Source organism: Gracilinanus agilis, chromosome 3 (genome assembly GCF_016433145.1).
Source record: "Gracilinanus agilis isolate LMUSP501 chromosome 3, AgileGrace, whole genome shotgun sequence".
Lineage (NCBI taxonomy): Eukaryota > Metazoa > Chordata > Mammalia > Didelphimorphia > Didelphidae > Gracilinanus > Gracilinanus agilis.
The window spans coordinates 574902956-574917559 of NC_058132.1; positions in this window are offsets into that span (position 1 = coordinate 574902956).

The following is a 14604-nucleotide window of genomic DNA, read 5'->3' on the forward strand; positions in this document are numbered from 1 at the left end:
CTTACTCCTTTTGGGGCATGTTAAGCAAGTATTCCATAGCCATCTCAGATTCAACCTATCCTAAAGAGAGTTCATTCATTTCCTTCCAAAACTTAACCCTTTTCTGACATTCCTCTTATTATTAATCACCATTGTGTATTAGTTTTCCATTGTTATCTTCAATTTTTTTCTTGATTTTATTTCACTTAAACGCTCTGTTGCCAAGTCTTACTGCTTTTGGCTTATGTTATCTCTTTTAACTACCTGTCCCCATGTCTGGATTCCCTTCTTTCTTTACCCTTGCCTATTGGAATTTTTGTCTTCTTTCAATACTCACCTCAATTCCTACATTCTATAAGAAAACTCTCTCAATTTACTCTCCCTTCAACCTTCTAGTAAAAGTCCTTGTTTCTTCTGTCTTATATTTTAGCTTTTCATATTATATTATTTTATTATACATGTATGTATTACATATATTATAATATGTTATATTATATTAGCTTATATCCTGTTTTTATATTATCTTCATAGATGTTTGCATCTCCTTTCCATTATTAAAATGTGACTTCCTTGAGGTCAGATAAAGTGTTTTCACTTCTCTTTCTTTCTTTTTTGCCCCACTTTGTCCACTGTCTCAACAAATGCTTTTGACCTACTGATTCAATATTTTTTGTGATTAACAAGATGCCATTTTAGCTGAATTGCAGTGATAGAAGAAGAGTAATATTCAAAGATGCTGGTAGAACAGGTTGATCTAGATTGTCTAGATATTAAAAACTCAATAGAGGAGTTAATATTTTATCTTACAGGTAAGGAGACTACTGGCTTGTTTGTATAAGGGAGTTTCAAGATTATATCTGTGTTTGAGGAAAATTATTTTGGAAACAGTTTGGAAGATGAACTGAAGTGCGGTGATATTTGAAGCAGGGAGACTATTTCATAGGCTCTGATCAGGATCTGAAGATGGTAGCTATGTGACTAGAAAGAAGGGTTAGATGTCACTTATTATGAAAGTAAAAACAGCAAAATCAGACAACTGATTGAATATGTGGGGTGAAGGAGAATAAGATGTACAAGATGCCAAGATTATTATACTGGGAAGAGAGAGGTGTCTTCCACAAAAATAAAGAATCTAGGAAGTGGAAAGAGTTTCAAGGGAAAGAAGATAAGTTCAATTTTCGAATGAAGAGTTCGAGATGTCCCTGGGACATCTAGAAATGTTGATATAAAATTGGTGACATGAGATTCAAATCTTGATTAAGAGAATGAATATTGATACCTAAGTTTGGGAGTATAATTAGACTAATATATATTTGGGTTCTTGCACCTCTGCACCAGCTTATAATAATAAGTTATATTAACTTTACCCAAGAGGCAACAAAGCTGTCTTCAGAACTTGATTGGTCCCTTGCTTCTCTTGGCATGATATTAGCCATAATGACATCGTTTTCTGGCACCTAAGAGCATAAAAGTTCCACTGTCATGAAATTGCATCTTAGAAGTCCAGGTATCTCAGATTTGGTGAATGTCATAAGACCACAAGTCCTCACACCCTATACTACTAACCAGATAATGTTTCATTAAGGAGGTGGGAGGAGAGCTGCATCCATCAAAAATAAGTGGTACTGAAATCTATTAACTTCTCTATGAATAAATTATTTAGAATTATGAATGTGAATCCACAAACGGGACTTAGATGAACAGGGAGAATAGAAATGTTACTAAAGACTAAATGACATTTCAAGTATATTTATTTTTAGTAGGAGTCAGGATAGGAGAAAGGGAGATAAAAGAATTTGTGGTTAGAGAAGTAAGGTTTTTTCATTTCAAGATCTGAAAATTGAGCTGTTCTGAATTATGATTATAGAGGGGAGCAGATATACTTGATGAACTGAATTTTCCCATCCCAGTTGACATAATTACATATGTCCATAATAAATGGACATGTAACAGAGAAAAAATATTATGATCCTGAATGATATTAAAGATAAATTTATTCTTATTCTTCAGGATTTAGAAGGCAGTTATCCATTAGAAGACCAAGCCCACATGGCCCTTTAAAAATTATATCAAACTCAAAACAATCAATTAAGGAGAGACAGACAGACAGATAGACAAAAAGACAGACAGACAGAGACAGACAGAGAGACAGAGATAGAGAAAGAACGAGAGAGAGCAAGAGAGGGAGAGAGGGAGAGAGAAAGGTATCTCCTAGGAATATTACTGCTAGTAGCAGAGAAGAGAACAAGTTATAAAGGAAAAACTCAGTACTTGAGAGAGAATCATTCCTCTAACCTTAGTATGAAGAAAAATGAAATACATGATGATTTCCAAGGTTTGCTATGTAGTAACATAAAATATATTAGAAATTAGATTAAGACATTGAGGACAAAAAAAGAATTGTAAGATTAGCAGAATCTGTTAAAATATTAACGTGAATACGCAAGACATCAAGTGACTAAAAAAGAAAACTGTGTGGGCTAGTTTTTTTAAATCATTGAGGAAGTTGGACAGGTCTTGGAAACCCCTAGATCTTGATAAGGATACAAAAGAATGTGGTAGAAACAATCAAAATGCAGACTGAAGAAACTTCAAAATATTGTTGAATGGTGGAATGATTGTTATGAAATTTAATTGAAAAGTAAAGAATGAAGGAATTGATTATGTTTAACCAATGATCCAGAGCCTCTACAGCTTCAACAATGGGGCAAATGATATCATATAGAAAAAGTCAGGGTTCATATATGAAAGTTCAAAAAGTTCATATATGAAAGTGAAGCTGAATCTAGGACACTTCATTCTGAATTGAATAGACATTCCTTAGAAGAGATCAAGTGTCTAAAAAGTTACCAACCTTTAAAAAAATGTAACTGCATATGATATGTACCATAGGTGATGCCCACACATTCAAAATGAATTAGTAAACAACCTAATAATCTGAGTACAGCACATCACTAAAGCTTTGAGGAAGTCAGAACATGGATTTTAGAAAGATAAACACACATGTTACTTTAATCAGACATATTCTGACATGTCAGGAAGGCAAGACAAAATTTTATCTTTCAAAACAGATGTTCTTGCAAAGTTCAAAGCTTCTGGAACTTTGTATTAATTACCTGTAGTTTCAAAGCCCTCAGCATCCTTTTTTGAAGGCTGAAGCAAAAATAATTACAGAATATCAATACAGCCTTTCAAAGAGTTACATGAAATGTAGGAACCATGTACTGTTAAAAGGTTTTTAGGATTTTAAAAGATTTCCATGACTTATTCTGCATTAAGACCTTGGATAAAATATCAAATAGAATAGGAGGATACAGTTTATGAAAGATTGAGGAGGGTTATAAAAGGTGATTTACTGTAAATAATTCATGATGCCCCTTTTTACAACACTAAGAAATCCTTTTCTACAGTTTTGGCTTTTGGATAGAAATAGATGTGTGGTGCATACAAAATTTTAGAGTTTGAAGCACTTACTTTTAATATGTATATATAAGTTTGTATATGTTTTTTTTCCTGTTTGCATATAATAAATATGTATGCCAAAGATGATTAATATTATCATGACTATAAAATCTGAAGGATTTATCCAGCAGTTGAAACAAATAAGTTTTTAAAAGGGATATCATTGTTAGTTTTCTGGAACTTCATGATTTCTCTATAAACATTTCAAATAATTTTTAATTTCTCTCTGACAAACTTCTTTTATACTTATTGGAATGTCAATATAAACCATGTGACAGTTAAGAATTATGTGGAATTACAATTAATTAGGAAATAATTTTCAGATAGACATCTAGCATTCAGTTTTCCATGAATTTCAAACAGTTGGTATTTTGCGTGTTCTCTTATAGCATTTTGGCTGATGTTTCTAATTATTTGAAGTTAAGAACAGTACAGATGAGTTCATAGAATCACAGTTGCCTTGCACAGGGCATCTAGTCAAAGTCTAGTCTGAAGTGTGACTCCCTATCACATCATTTCCATCAAGCTCTATGTACCCTAACTAACATCTAATGATGAGAAATGTGTTAACTACACCCTCTTCCTCCCCAAACAAGTCAGTTCCATTTTTGTGCACAGTTCTAATCATTAGGAAGTTCATCATAGTGAGCAAAAATCTAATTGTTAATGTTTTCTACTCATTGATCCTCTTCTATGGCTACAATTTGGGGATGAGCAAAATAATAGAATAACTATTCCACACAATAACCTTTAACATATTTTTATAGCAACTTTTCTATGAAAGAATCAGAGGCTGTATAACATAGAAAAGGGATGCTACCAAGTATAGTAGCTTTAAGAGAGCTACCTTTAAGAAACTCACAAAAGAGAGGAGATAGAATTATTCTGTTTTGTCCATGAGGTCAATCTAGGAATAACAGGTGTGAGTCACAAATAAATTTAGATGTTGTCATTATAGGAGGCAAAGGTACATATGAGATGATAAGAAAGTAATTGAGAATAGGGATTTTGTGGATTCAATTTTAATGTTTTCATTCCCTTTGAGCTTCCTCTTATAGCTTTCATAGGTTTCATAACAATTTAAAGGTTCTCTGAGAAAGACCCTAGAAGTGACTTAGTCAGACATACTTATTTTACAGAATATGAAATTAGGGTTCTTTTGAGTTTCTGAAGCTATATGTATGTATGATTTGGGAATATAGTTTCTTAGAGTAGATTTTGAAACAATGAGGAATTAATAGCTTAGAAGTTGTCTTGGCTTCTGCCTATTTCATTGATGATAGATGCAGTAAAACCATTTGATTTTTGTTTGGTTCTTATAGTCATCAAAGTGAGGTAAGTTGTAACTCTCACCCCACTTGGATTATACACTTCTTTAGAAGCCAGGTTTTCTATATACATATATGTACATGTACATATATATAAGAAAATTGTTACACAATAAAGTTTCCCTCAGGTAAAACTATGCTTTTCCCCAGTTGTAATATATGACAGTGAGAGCTGGATTATAAGGAAAATTGAGCACCATAGAATTAACCCTTTTGAATTGTGGTTTGTCTAGAGGACTTTTGGTTATCCTTTGGACAGGAAGGATTTCAGATCATTTAGTACTTAAAGAATTTAATTCAGACATTCATTGGAAGGACAAATACTGAAAATGAAGTTTAAATACTTTGGTATCATAATGAAAAAGCAGAACTCATTGAAAAAGACATTGATGTAGTTGAAGTTTAAGGGCAAAAGAAAAGGACAGCAGAGGATGAGATTGTCGTGGAAGCAATAAACATGAACTGGGACAGACTTCTGGAGATAGTGGAAGATAAAAGGCCTGGTCTACTATGGTCCATGGGATCACAAAGAGTCAGACAAGACTGAACAAATGAACAAGGAGATAGTTCTTAATAGATTATTCTCCACACAGTAAGAATTCAATACATGTTTACTTCAGGATTTTGAAGTACAAAATTATATGATTATATTGGGCAAGAATATTAAGATGCCTGTCTAGGATGAATGAAATAATTAAAAAAATATTTATTGAGTGTTTAATATGTGCTAAACTTTTTGCTGAAATGTGACGGGTAGAAATACAAAAGCAAATAAAGCCATCATAGTCCAGGAACTTAAATTTCTAATAGGAAGAAAAAAACACATTCTTAGAGTGATGGCCAGGAAGCAGAGACTATAGAGGGATACATTAATGCAGACCTTTTGAGGATGATGAGTGGGGTGTTAGGAGAGAATGTTAGCAGACTTCAGAAATAATGACAGAAACAATTTAATCATAATTCTGTAACTGTCAAGATGTTTAATATAATTTTAACCTTGAAGATGAACTTTTCTTCTTTCTACTTGTTATACAGATTAATGATGAGAATAATTATGGCAGAGTATAGAGTTTCCCCATATGAAGTAGAGGACCCATTTAATTTGAGGAGAAGTTCCAGACAATTTTAGATATTTACATGAAAATGACTTTGAGAAAATAAAAACTAAATAATGTTGGAGGTCAATGTTTTCTTCCTTCCTGGACACATCTCTTCCCTTAACATATAGGCGTGGTAGGCACTATCTCTCTATAGATATAGACTTCTAGCACAGCCTTATCAAAAATAAAATTTTAAAAATTCCATCAAATTTTTATATTAGGTAGTGTAGGTATGCCCAGAATTGCCCTGAAGTCATGACAACTTCCCAGGCTAATCATGTATATGATTATTATCTTTGAAGATTAGTCCATGCCTACAGGTAGTGTGGATATTTTTTTTGGTTGTTATTAGCCATGTTAACCGTCCAATAAGTCCTTTTTAAAAAAGTTTTGCTGTTGTTCCTCTCCTCTACTAGTACAATTAAATTCTTAATAAATGTTTCTGTAAGATAGTTTAACAATGAAATTTCATTTAAGAAACATTAAGTTGGTTCCAAAGCAAGAAGAGCAAAATTCCTTCCCTAGGCTTAATGATACTGTCTTAGGTTTTGAAATGTGCACACACATACACTCACACAGGTGTACATGCATGCACACAGATCATTTATAATGTATGTACATGCATGTGTATTTGTGTATACATTTGTGTGTATATGCATTTACACACAGATTACGTAGTTTCAGAAAAAAATAGTTTCTATTCTGAATGTGTATAAAAAGAATAGAAAATTAAACTAGTTGTCAGACAGCAATATTAGCTCTTTATTAGACTAGGACAAAGTGTGAATAACATCATATTACTTTCCTTAATACTTGTATAATCAATTATATAGTCCAATTCATTTAAGCCTTAAGGGAATGACTAATTTTCTTGATCATCAATATTACTTTAACTGTTCTGTATTCTGAGTTAGATGCCTATGTAAAAGGATTTATGGTCAATTTAATAAGATTATCTTGTGATCCTATGATTTGTATAATAGGTCATGGAAATGTGTGCCTTTTTGAACAAAGTAAAAAATATAATAAAGAATGAAAATTGATGAAAGTTCTTTCTCAGCAAGGCAATCTCAGGTTTTTAATTTCTTTTACTTTCTTTTCTTTCCTTTTCTCTCTTTATTCTTTCCTTTTCTTTTAAATGCAGAAAGAATCATGGAATTAGCCTAATAGAAAAATATTTTTTTTTAAAAAACCTTTACCATCTAAGAATTGATATTACACATCAATTCTAAGGCAGAAGAACAGTAAGGGCTAGGCAATTAAGGTTAAGTGACTCACCCAAGAACTATCTGAGGCCAGATTTGAACCCAGATCCATATCCAGGCCTGGATCTGTATCTGTTGAGCCACCTAACTATCCCATAAAGATTCTCTTTTATAAAACTGTCATTATATAAATATTTTATTAAATTATCCAAAAAAGAAAGCTCTTTGTTCTTGACCATATATAGGATCACTGAAGTCTAAAATCCCCAGTCTTTCCTTAGTAGCTCATCATGGTTTTATGCAATTAAGTTGAGATTATTCGTGTTCTATCCCACTTTCTCACATTTAAAAATAAGCCCATTTTCAGTCATATACCAACATCAGCAGCACTCCTCCTTATTAAAAACTGTTTTTTTTGTGTGTTCAAAGGCAGTAGTAAATTCACTCCCATAGTCATTTTTTTTAAAAAATGTTTAACATTTCATTATTTAAGAACCTATTTTCCCTTTTCTTAATAGTTTTACTATGGGGAATGAAAATTATATAATGCAACCTATTCCACAAATTGCACTTAAACATTAGATGTATTTGATAGGAATGACAAAGTTAAAGATTCAAGTAGGTCAATATTGATTAAGAAGTTCCATATTTTCAAACAAAATGTTTAGTACAATTTAGGTTATGATATTTTTGATAATTTGAACACAAAATTTATTTCTTATATAAAACAATAAAAACTATAATCATATGGTAGCTAATTATCTATTTTGAGGGGAAACATTTTCTCCAAGGACTATTTCTAGGACTTACATGATTAGCAGCAGATTGGATTCTAACTCACAAAAGGCTGCAAACGTCTTAAACATGGTGAATGATGTTTATTCAGTGTTCTTACTGCTGGATACAATATGAGAAGAGTGTCAGAAGGGAATAATAATTTGATATATCTTGGGGGTTTTCTTGTTGATGTGTTTCTTTTCATACTAAAAATGATAGAGTCTGATGTGTTAATGTTGAAAATAATAATACAAAATATCATTAGAATTTCAATATTTTCATCAGGGAAATATATTTTTGAGTTTAAGTCTCCTTCTTACCCTAATAGGTATAGTTATAGTTTACAGAAACAGTCATCAAAATCTTGAATTTTCAATACAATGTTCTTATGTTTCATTGATGCATATATGCCTTTGAGAGCTAAAGGACATACAAATAATTGGCTAAGTAAAAAGAACAATGGGCATTGCTATTGTCTCTATTTTATACAGATTGAATACTTTTAAAATCAGATCCTCTTTTTTAATCAAATTTTAGATTAAGTAGTATCAAACAAAAAAATACTTCGTTAACACTGAACAAATGGACTATAAAAACCCTTATTGCAATATAATGAAAAAGACTTTGAACTAATTAAATGAGACTTAATTTATTAAATTCAAAACTGCTCTTTCCCAACTATTGTTGCTTTTCAATGGAAGCAGCACAGCTAACAATCTAAGTAGAACAATTTCATGAGATAAATTCATATATTTACCCAAATTTTGGGATAGGAAATTGGAGGCCAACCTCACTTGCTATCTGCCTGTATGTCTTTAAATTCAAATTTTGTGATTTTAGCTGCTTTTGGTGTTAATACATTGATCATATATACCAAATATGTTGCAGTTATTGTTTATGGCTAACCAAGTTTCAAATAATGAATTAACAATATAGATTTCATTAACAAGGTGCTCAAGGAGTATGATTCAATAGCAATCAGATCTGCAACATGAGAACTCAGTCTGGCTTTTTTTTAGGGGGGCTTCTTAAAGATTTGTTTAGATGTTAACTTATGAGTAATGCCGCAGAATTTACAGTATGACCTCATGCAAAGGTTGCCTCTTGTTTTTTGGTAAATGTTAGTTATTGCCTTCATGAGAATTCACTTACCTAAAACAGCAGTAAGAGCAATGAAATGCCCCTAAGAGTATGAGTGTATATGGAAAGGAACATTTTCCTCAAAAATCATTTTTTGCAGTCTTTTCCAACAACTCTAAATTTGGAAAGCAAAACCAAATGAATTGTTTCTTTATTCAAATCTTCATGAAAGACTAAAATTCCTCATATTTATGTGAAGATATATAGTAGAGGCTGTTTATTATGCTAAAAGAAGTGGATGATTCCTATTATGTAACATGCAGCATACAGAATGGCTCAGATGAAAATTTTAAAAAGTGGGGAAATGAGGAAGTTGTATAGGGGGAGGTAAAAGAATACTGGTATTCCAACTGTCAGAGGTGTTCTGGTAAATGTTTAACAACTATCTCTCCAAAAAAAAAGCATATACAACATACTTTTGACATATATACATTATTAACATCTCCATCACTTCTAAATCACTTTCTTAAGTCTAGACCAGTGGTTCCCAAACTTTTTTGGCCTACCGCCCCCTTTCCAGAAAAAATATTACTTAGTGCCCCTGGAAATTAATTTTTTAAATTTTAATAGCAATTAATAGGAAAGATAAATGCACCTGTGGCCATCACCGCCCTCCTGGATCGCTGCAGCACCCACCAGGGGGCAGTGGCGCCCACTTTGGGAATCACTGGTCTAGAAAATCAACAAATCAATAAATCAACCTCTGACTCATAACGTTTGTTGACTTTCCAAAGTGTAAATGCTCATACTGGAAATTTAACAATTAGCTCTGTCCAAATAGTATTAGCTCACACTAGCACAAATTTCCCCTTTGATTACATACTATCTCACTGATTTAATTTGAGGTGTATTAATTTCCGGAAACAACCAAAACCCAACTTCCAGAACAATTATATATAAACTGAAAAAAATAACAAATGTATTTTTCAACAATCATGGAAAATCATAAGCATTAATGTCTTTAGAACCTTCACAGTTTTAAAAGTACTAGAATGCTTGGACTAAAAGGTTATTTTTGAAAAGGAGTCAATAACTACCAATTCCTTTTTTTAAAATATAATTTGATATTCTCATTCGGGTTTCTGAAAATCTTCAAAGGGTGTTTCTTTTTTTTTCCCTCCCTCTATAACTGTCTCTTCTGCATTTTTCCTCTGACCTGTGAACAACTCACTATGACAATGATATCATGGATCCTTAATTAGTTCTACTATTCCTTAGTGCTGGGATAGGTCACAAGTGTAATGATGAGTTTGCCCCTTGCTCCACTTGTGCTCTTGTCTCTGGATGCTTAGACATAATTACAAATTTAACTAAAACAGTTGAGGTTTCACCTCCAGTGTTATGCTTTTGTATAGAGAGGGCACCTTCTAGCTTGCTGACATTTTCATTAATAACAGAAAATCTCTCAGCTGGGTGGACACAGCCACTCCACAGTTACACCACTTCCATCTCTCCTTTGTTATGCCGAAAAGGTTCATTGTCCTAGATGGATAAGCTTTTAAATCTCAACATCATCCACAAGACTGTATGAAATCGAAAGACAAATAGTGCCACACACAATATAAGGACATTATTACCCAGGTATCCTGCTATACAACACAAAATATTTGAATGTTAGAAAATACATGGATAATTCAAATTTCTCATTTTTCTTATATCCTATGAATATAAGTTCTGTGCTCTGTTTGCATTTGCTTTATAATACATATCAAATCCAGTAGTGATTTCATTATTAAGGATACAGTTACATATATATTCACATACACAAATATATATATACATATATATGTATGTATATATAAATATGAAGGTACAAACATGAATACAAGTAAACGTTTTAGGTATACAATTCAAACCAGAATATAGTTGCTGTTGGTGTTACTCCTGGTCCTTTTCTTCTCTTTGGAAGACACACAGCCATGAGATTATGATGAACATAAACTAAACAAAAAGCAAACACTTTTTACCCAAGTTTTCATAAAACAGGTTCATATATATGTACATAGGCTTGTGTGTCCATTCTAGATAAATATTCACGTGTGTGTTCAAACCCAGATCTCTTACAAATATGAACTTTGGCCACTGATTTGAATTCTCTTGGCCTCAGCTTCCTCATTTGTAAAATAAGCATATTTTAAAAAGAACTAGATGAATCCTGAGTTCTCTTCTAATTCTTGATTTAGGATCCATGATCCTATGCTATGCATATTCTTATTTATATCCTTCAATATTTTAAGGACCTGAGATTCATCAGTGTTACTACCCTCTACTGACCCTGATCACTATACATCTTAAAAGATGATCATCATAGGAGCTGGGTAAAAACTAATCACCAATTAATGTGCTGATGAATTATAGATATAGAGATGGAAAGAGAAAAAATCAAACTTTTGCATATATTATAACAGGTACTCAAAACAATAGAGTCAAGTAGGTGCTATTTTTATTCCTATTTTATATATGAGAGAGCTGAAACTAATTAAAATTACAGAACTTTCTCAGAGGCCCAGAGTTAGTGGATGATAGCTATGACTTCTAGATTTTTTATTTTTTTAATTTGTTTTTTATATTTTTGGAATATTTTTCCATGGTTACATGATTCATATTCTTTCTCTCCCCCTCCAGACTGCTTCCCCCACCCTCTCTGTAGCTGACCCACAATTCCACTGGGTTTTTCATGTATAATTGATCAAGCCCTATTTCCATATTATTAATAGTTCCTGGGGTGGTTGTTTAGAGTCAACATCCCCAATCATGTCCGCGTCAACCCATGTGTTCAAACAGTTGTTTTTCTTCTGCATTTCTACTCCCACAGTTCTTCCTCTGAATGTGGGTAGCCTTCTTTAACATATGATTTCTAGATTTAGATAAGCTATTAAAGATTGAAATTATACTAAGGCTTTTAGGATACCTTCCTATCATCTTTGTAGAGAATATTGATCTGCCAGCTTTTGATGCCTGCATATATACATATATGTATTATCTGCTGAATAGCTAAGTCAGAAAAGTTGATAACTAAGGTGAGTTTAAAAAAACAAACAACTGGCTTTCTTCTTAGCTTTGCTTTTTTAGACAGCAAGACATTGCACAGTGAGGAACAGAGAAAGGGAGGTTTTCTTTCTCTTAAGGGATGTTGATTCTTCCCACATGGTGGCTAATGGCATGAAGCCTTAACCAGGTCAGTCAGTGATGAAGGCTCCTCATTGTCTTGTTTTTTTAATTTCCTTCTATTTTGTAAGTAACCTCATGATATTGATACAGTCAAGGTCTTAGCCTCCAAGTTGCATTAGCATCAGGAGAAGGTTGGCACTAAGGGAGACATTTAAATCAGCAAGACAGACTATTGGAAAGATCAAACTTACCTGGGGCACAGGTGAAATGCAAAATGCCCAATTAACAGCTTTGCAAAATTAAAAAAAATGAGCATGTTTTTTATCCATTCAACTATATTCTATAGTTCTATTGTACTGAATCCTCTTTAAATCATTCCAATACTAGAATTCTTTAGGATAGTATGGATTTATGTAAGAGTAAATTTCCCGTTTTAGGATTGATTCATTTTGTAAATTGGATATCATATCCTTCTCATCTTTCTGGAGAAGCCTTTAGACTTTTCATACAAGATTATAACTCCAGTATACTCTTATTTCACTACAATTTCCTGAAAGATGAGGGGGTGGTAATGGACTACTGAGTGTGAGAATGGGAAATCTATTTTCCTAAACAAAAGTTAGTCTTCCCCTAGAAATGAACTTGTGACAGGAATGCATGACTGGATAGAGGTTAGAGAGTAGTGGGTAAATCCTTGAGGGCAAGGACTATTTTTTATCTCTTTTTAAATGCCCAGCACTTAGTACCCAGATATGGTGGGTGTTTAGTAAATGTTGATTGATTGATTGATTAGTGCTAGGCATATATTAGTATGAACAGCCATAGACAGACACACAGTAACACACAGACACAAGTCCTTGTTCACCAGATAATAGGATTTGGAATATTTCATGGAAGTTTCAGAGGTAAATTTTGATTAAATTATTATGAGGATAATTTCCTAACAATTAAAGCAAGGTAAAAGTGGAATAGTCTCCCTTGAACTTTAGCGGGCTCTCTTTCATTAAGAGTTAGTAAATGGAGGATTACTTCTGAATAAATTATAGAGGGAATTGGTCCTCAAGTATACATTATTTTAAATGATCTCTGATGTCTCTTTCAATTCTGAGACTGTATTGGTAACTTAATTATGCGCAAGTTTAGTTTAGGGAAGACTAGGGTGCAATTTTTTTTAAAGAGAGAAATTTCTCAAGCACCTTTAAATAAAGCTTAATCATTTATGTATTTCATAGGAACACTAAATGATTAAAAACTATATAAAATATGAGATTTGGAGGAGCAGGACAAGACAACTTACACACAAGTAGTTCAAAAGATAGCATCTAGGAAATGCAGGAAAGAGAAAAGAGATAGGATTTTCAATTTATATTGTTATTATTGGCATGGGTAGGTGGAACAGAAATGGATTATTTGTTAATTAGGATATTCATGAAATTCCTAAAAGAATATTACATTTAACTAGTAAGTTCTGAGTTGGTAACCAAAATACATTAAATGGGTAGAGGAAGTCTTTTGATAAACATAAATGAATGAAAGTATTTATTAACATTTTCTTTATGATAAACATTTTGCACAGCACCGATAATACAAATACAAAACTCAGAAAGCTCCTGAACTTAAAGGGATAAGATTCTTTTATTTCTTCATTTGTACTTTTTCCCAGATTTTATGTTGATACAACTTTAAATAATAATTTTCTAATATTTTGTTATTCATGTTCTCTCCCTCCCCCTTTTGTCCCTCCCCAAAAAGTAAGACAATATGACATAAATTATATATGTGTTATCATAAATATTTCCATATTAATTATGCTGTGAAATAAGACATATTGCTTACAAAAGAGAAAAAATTCATGGAGGAAATTAAGTGAAGAATGGCATGCGTCAAGCTATATTCAGATTCCATCAGTTCCTTCTATGGTAGTGGATTGTCTTTTTCATTATGAGTCCCTGGGAGTTTTCCTGGATCTTTGCATTGCTGTTATAAGTTAAGTCAGACACAGTTGATCATCTTGCATTATTGCTGTTACTGTGCCCAATGTTCTTCTGGTTCTGCTCATTTCCCTTTGCATCACTTCATAGAAGTCTTTCTAAGTTGTTTTTTTTGTGATTATTCTCTGTCATTTCTTATGACACAATAGTATTCAATTATAATCATATACCACAACTTGTTCAGTCTTTCCCCAGTTAATGAATAATCCCTTGTTTCCAGTTCTTTGCCATCACAAAAAGAACTATCATAAATATTTTTGTATAAATAGGTCCTTTCCATCTATTATTAATCTCTTTGGGATAAAGAAGACATAGTGGTGCTATTTCTGGGTCAAAGAGTATGCACAATTTTATGTGTCTTTGGGCATGGCATCAGATTGCTCTCCAGAATGGTTATATCCATTCAAAGCTCCAATAACAGTATATTGGTGTCCCAGTTTTTCCACATTCCCTACAACATTTAGCATTTTCTTCTTTTGTCATGTTAGCCCATCTGATAGGTATGAGGTGG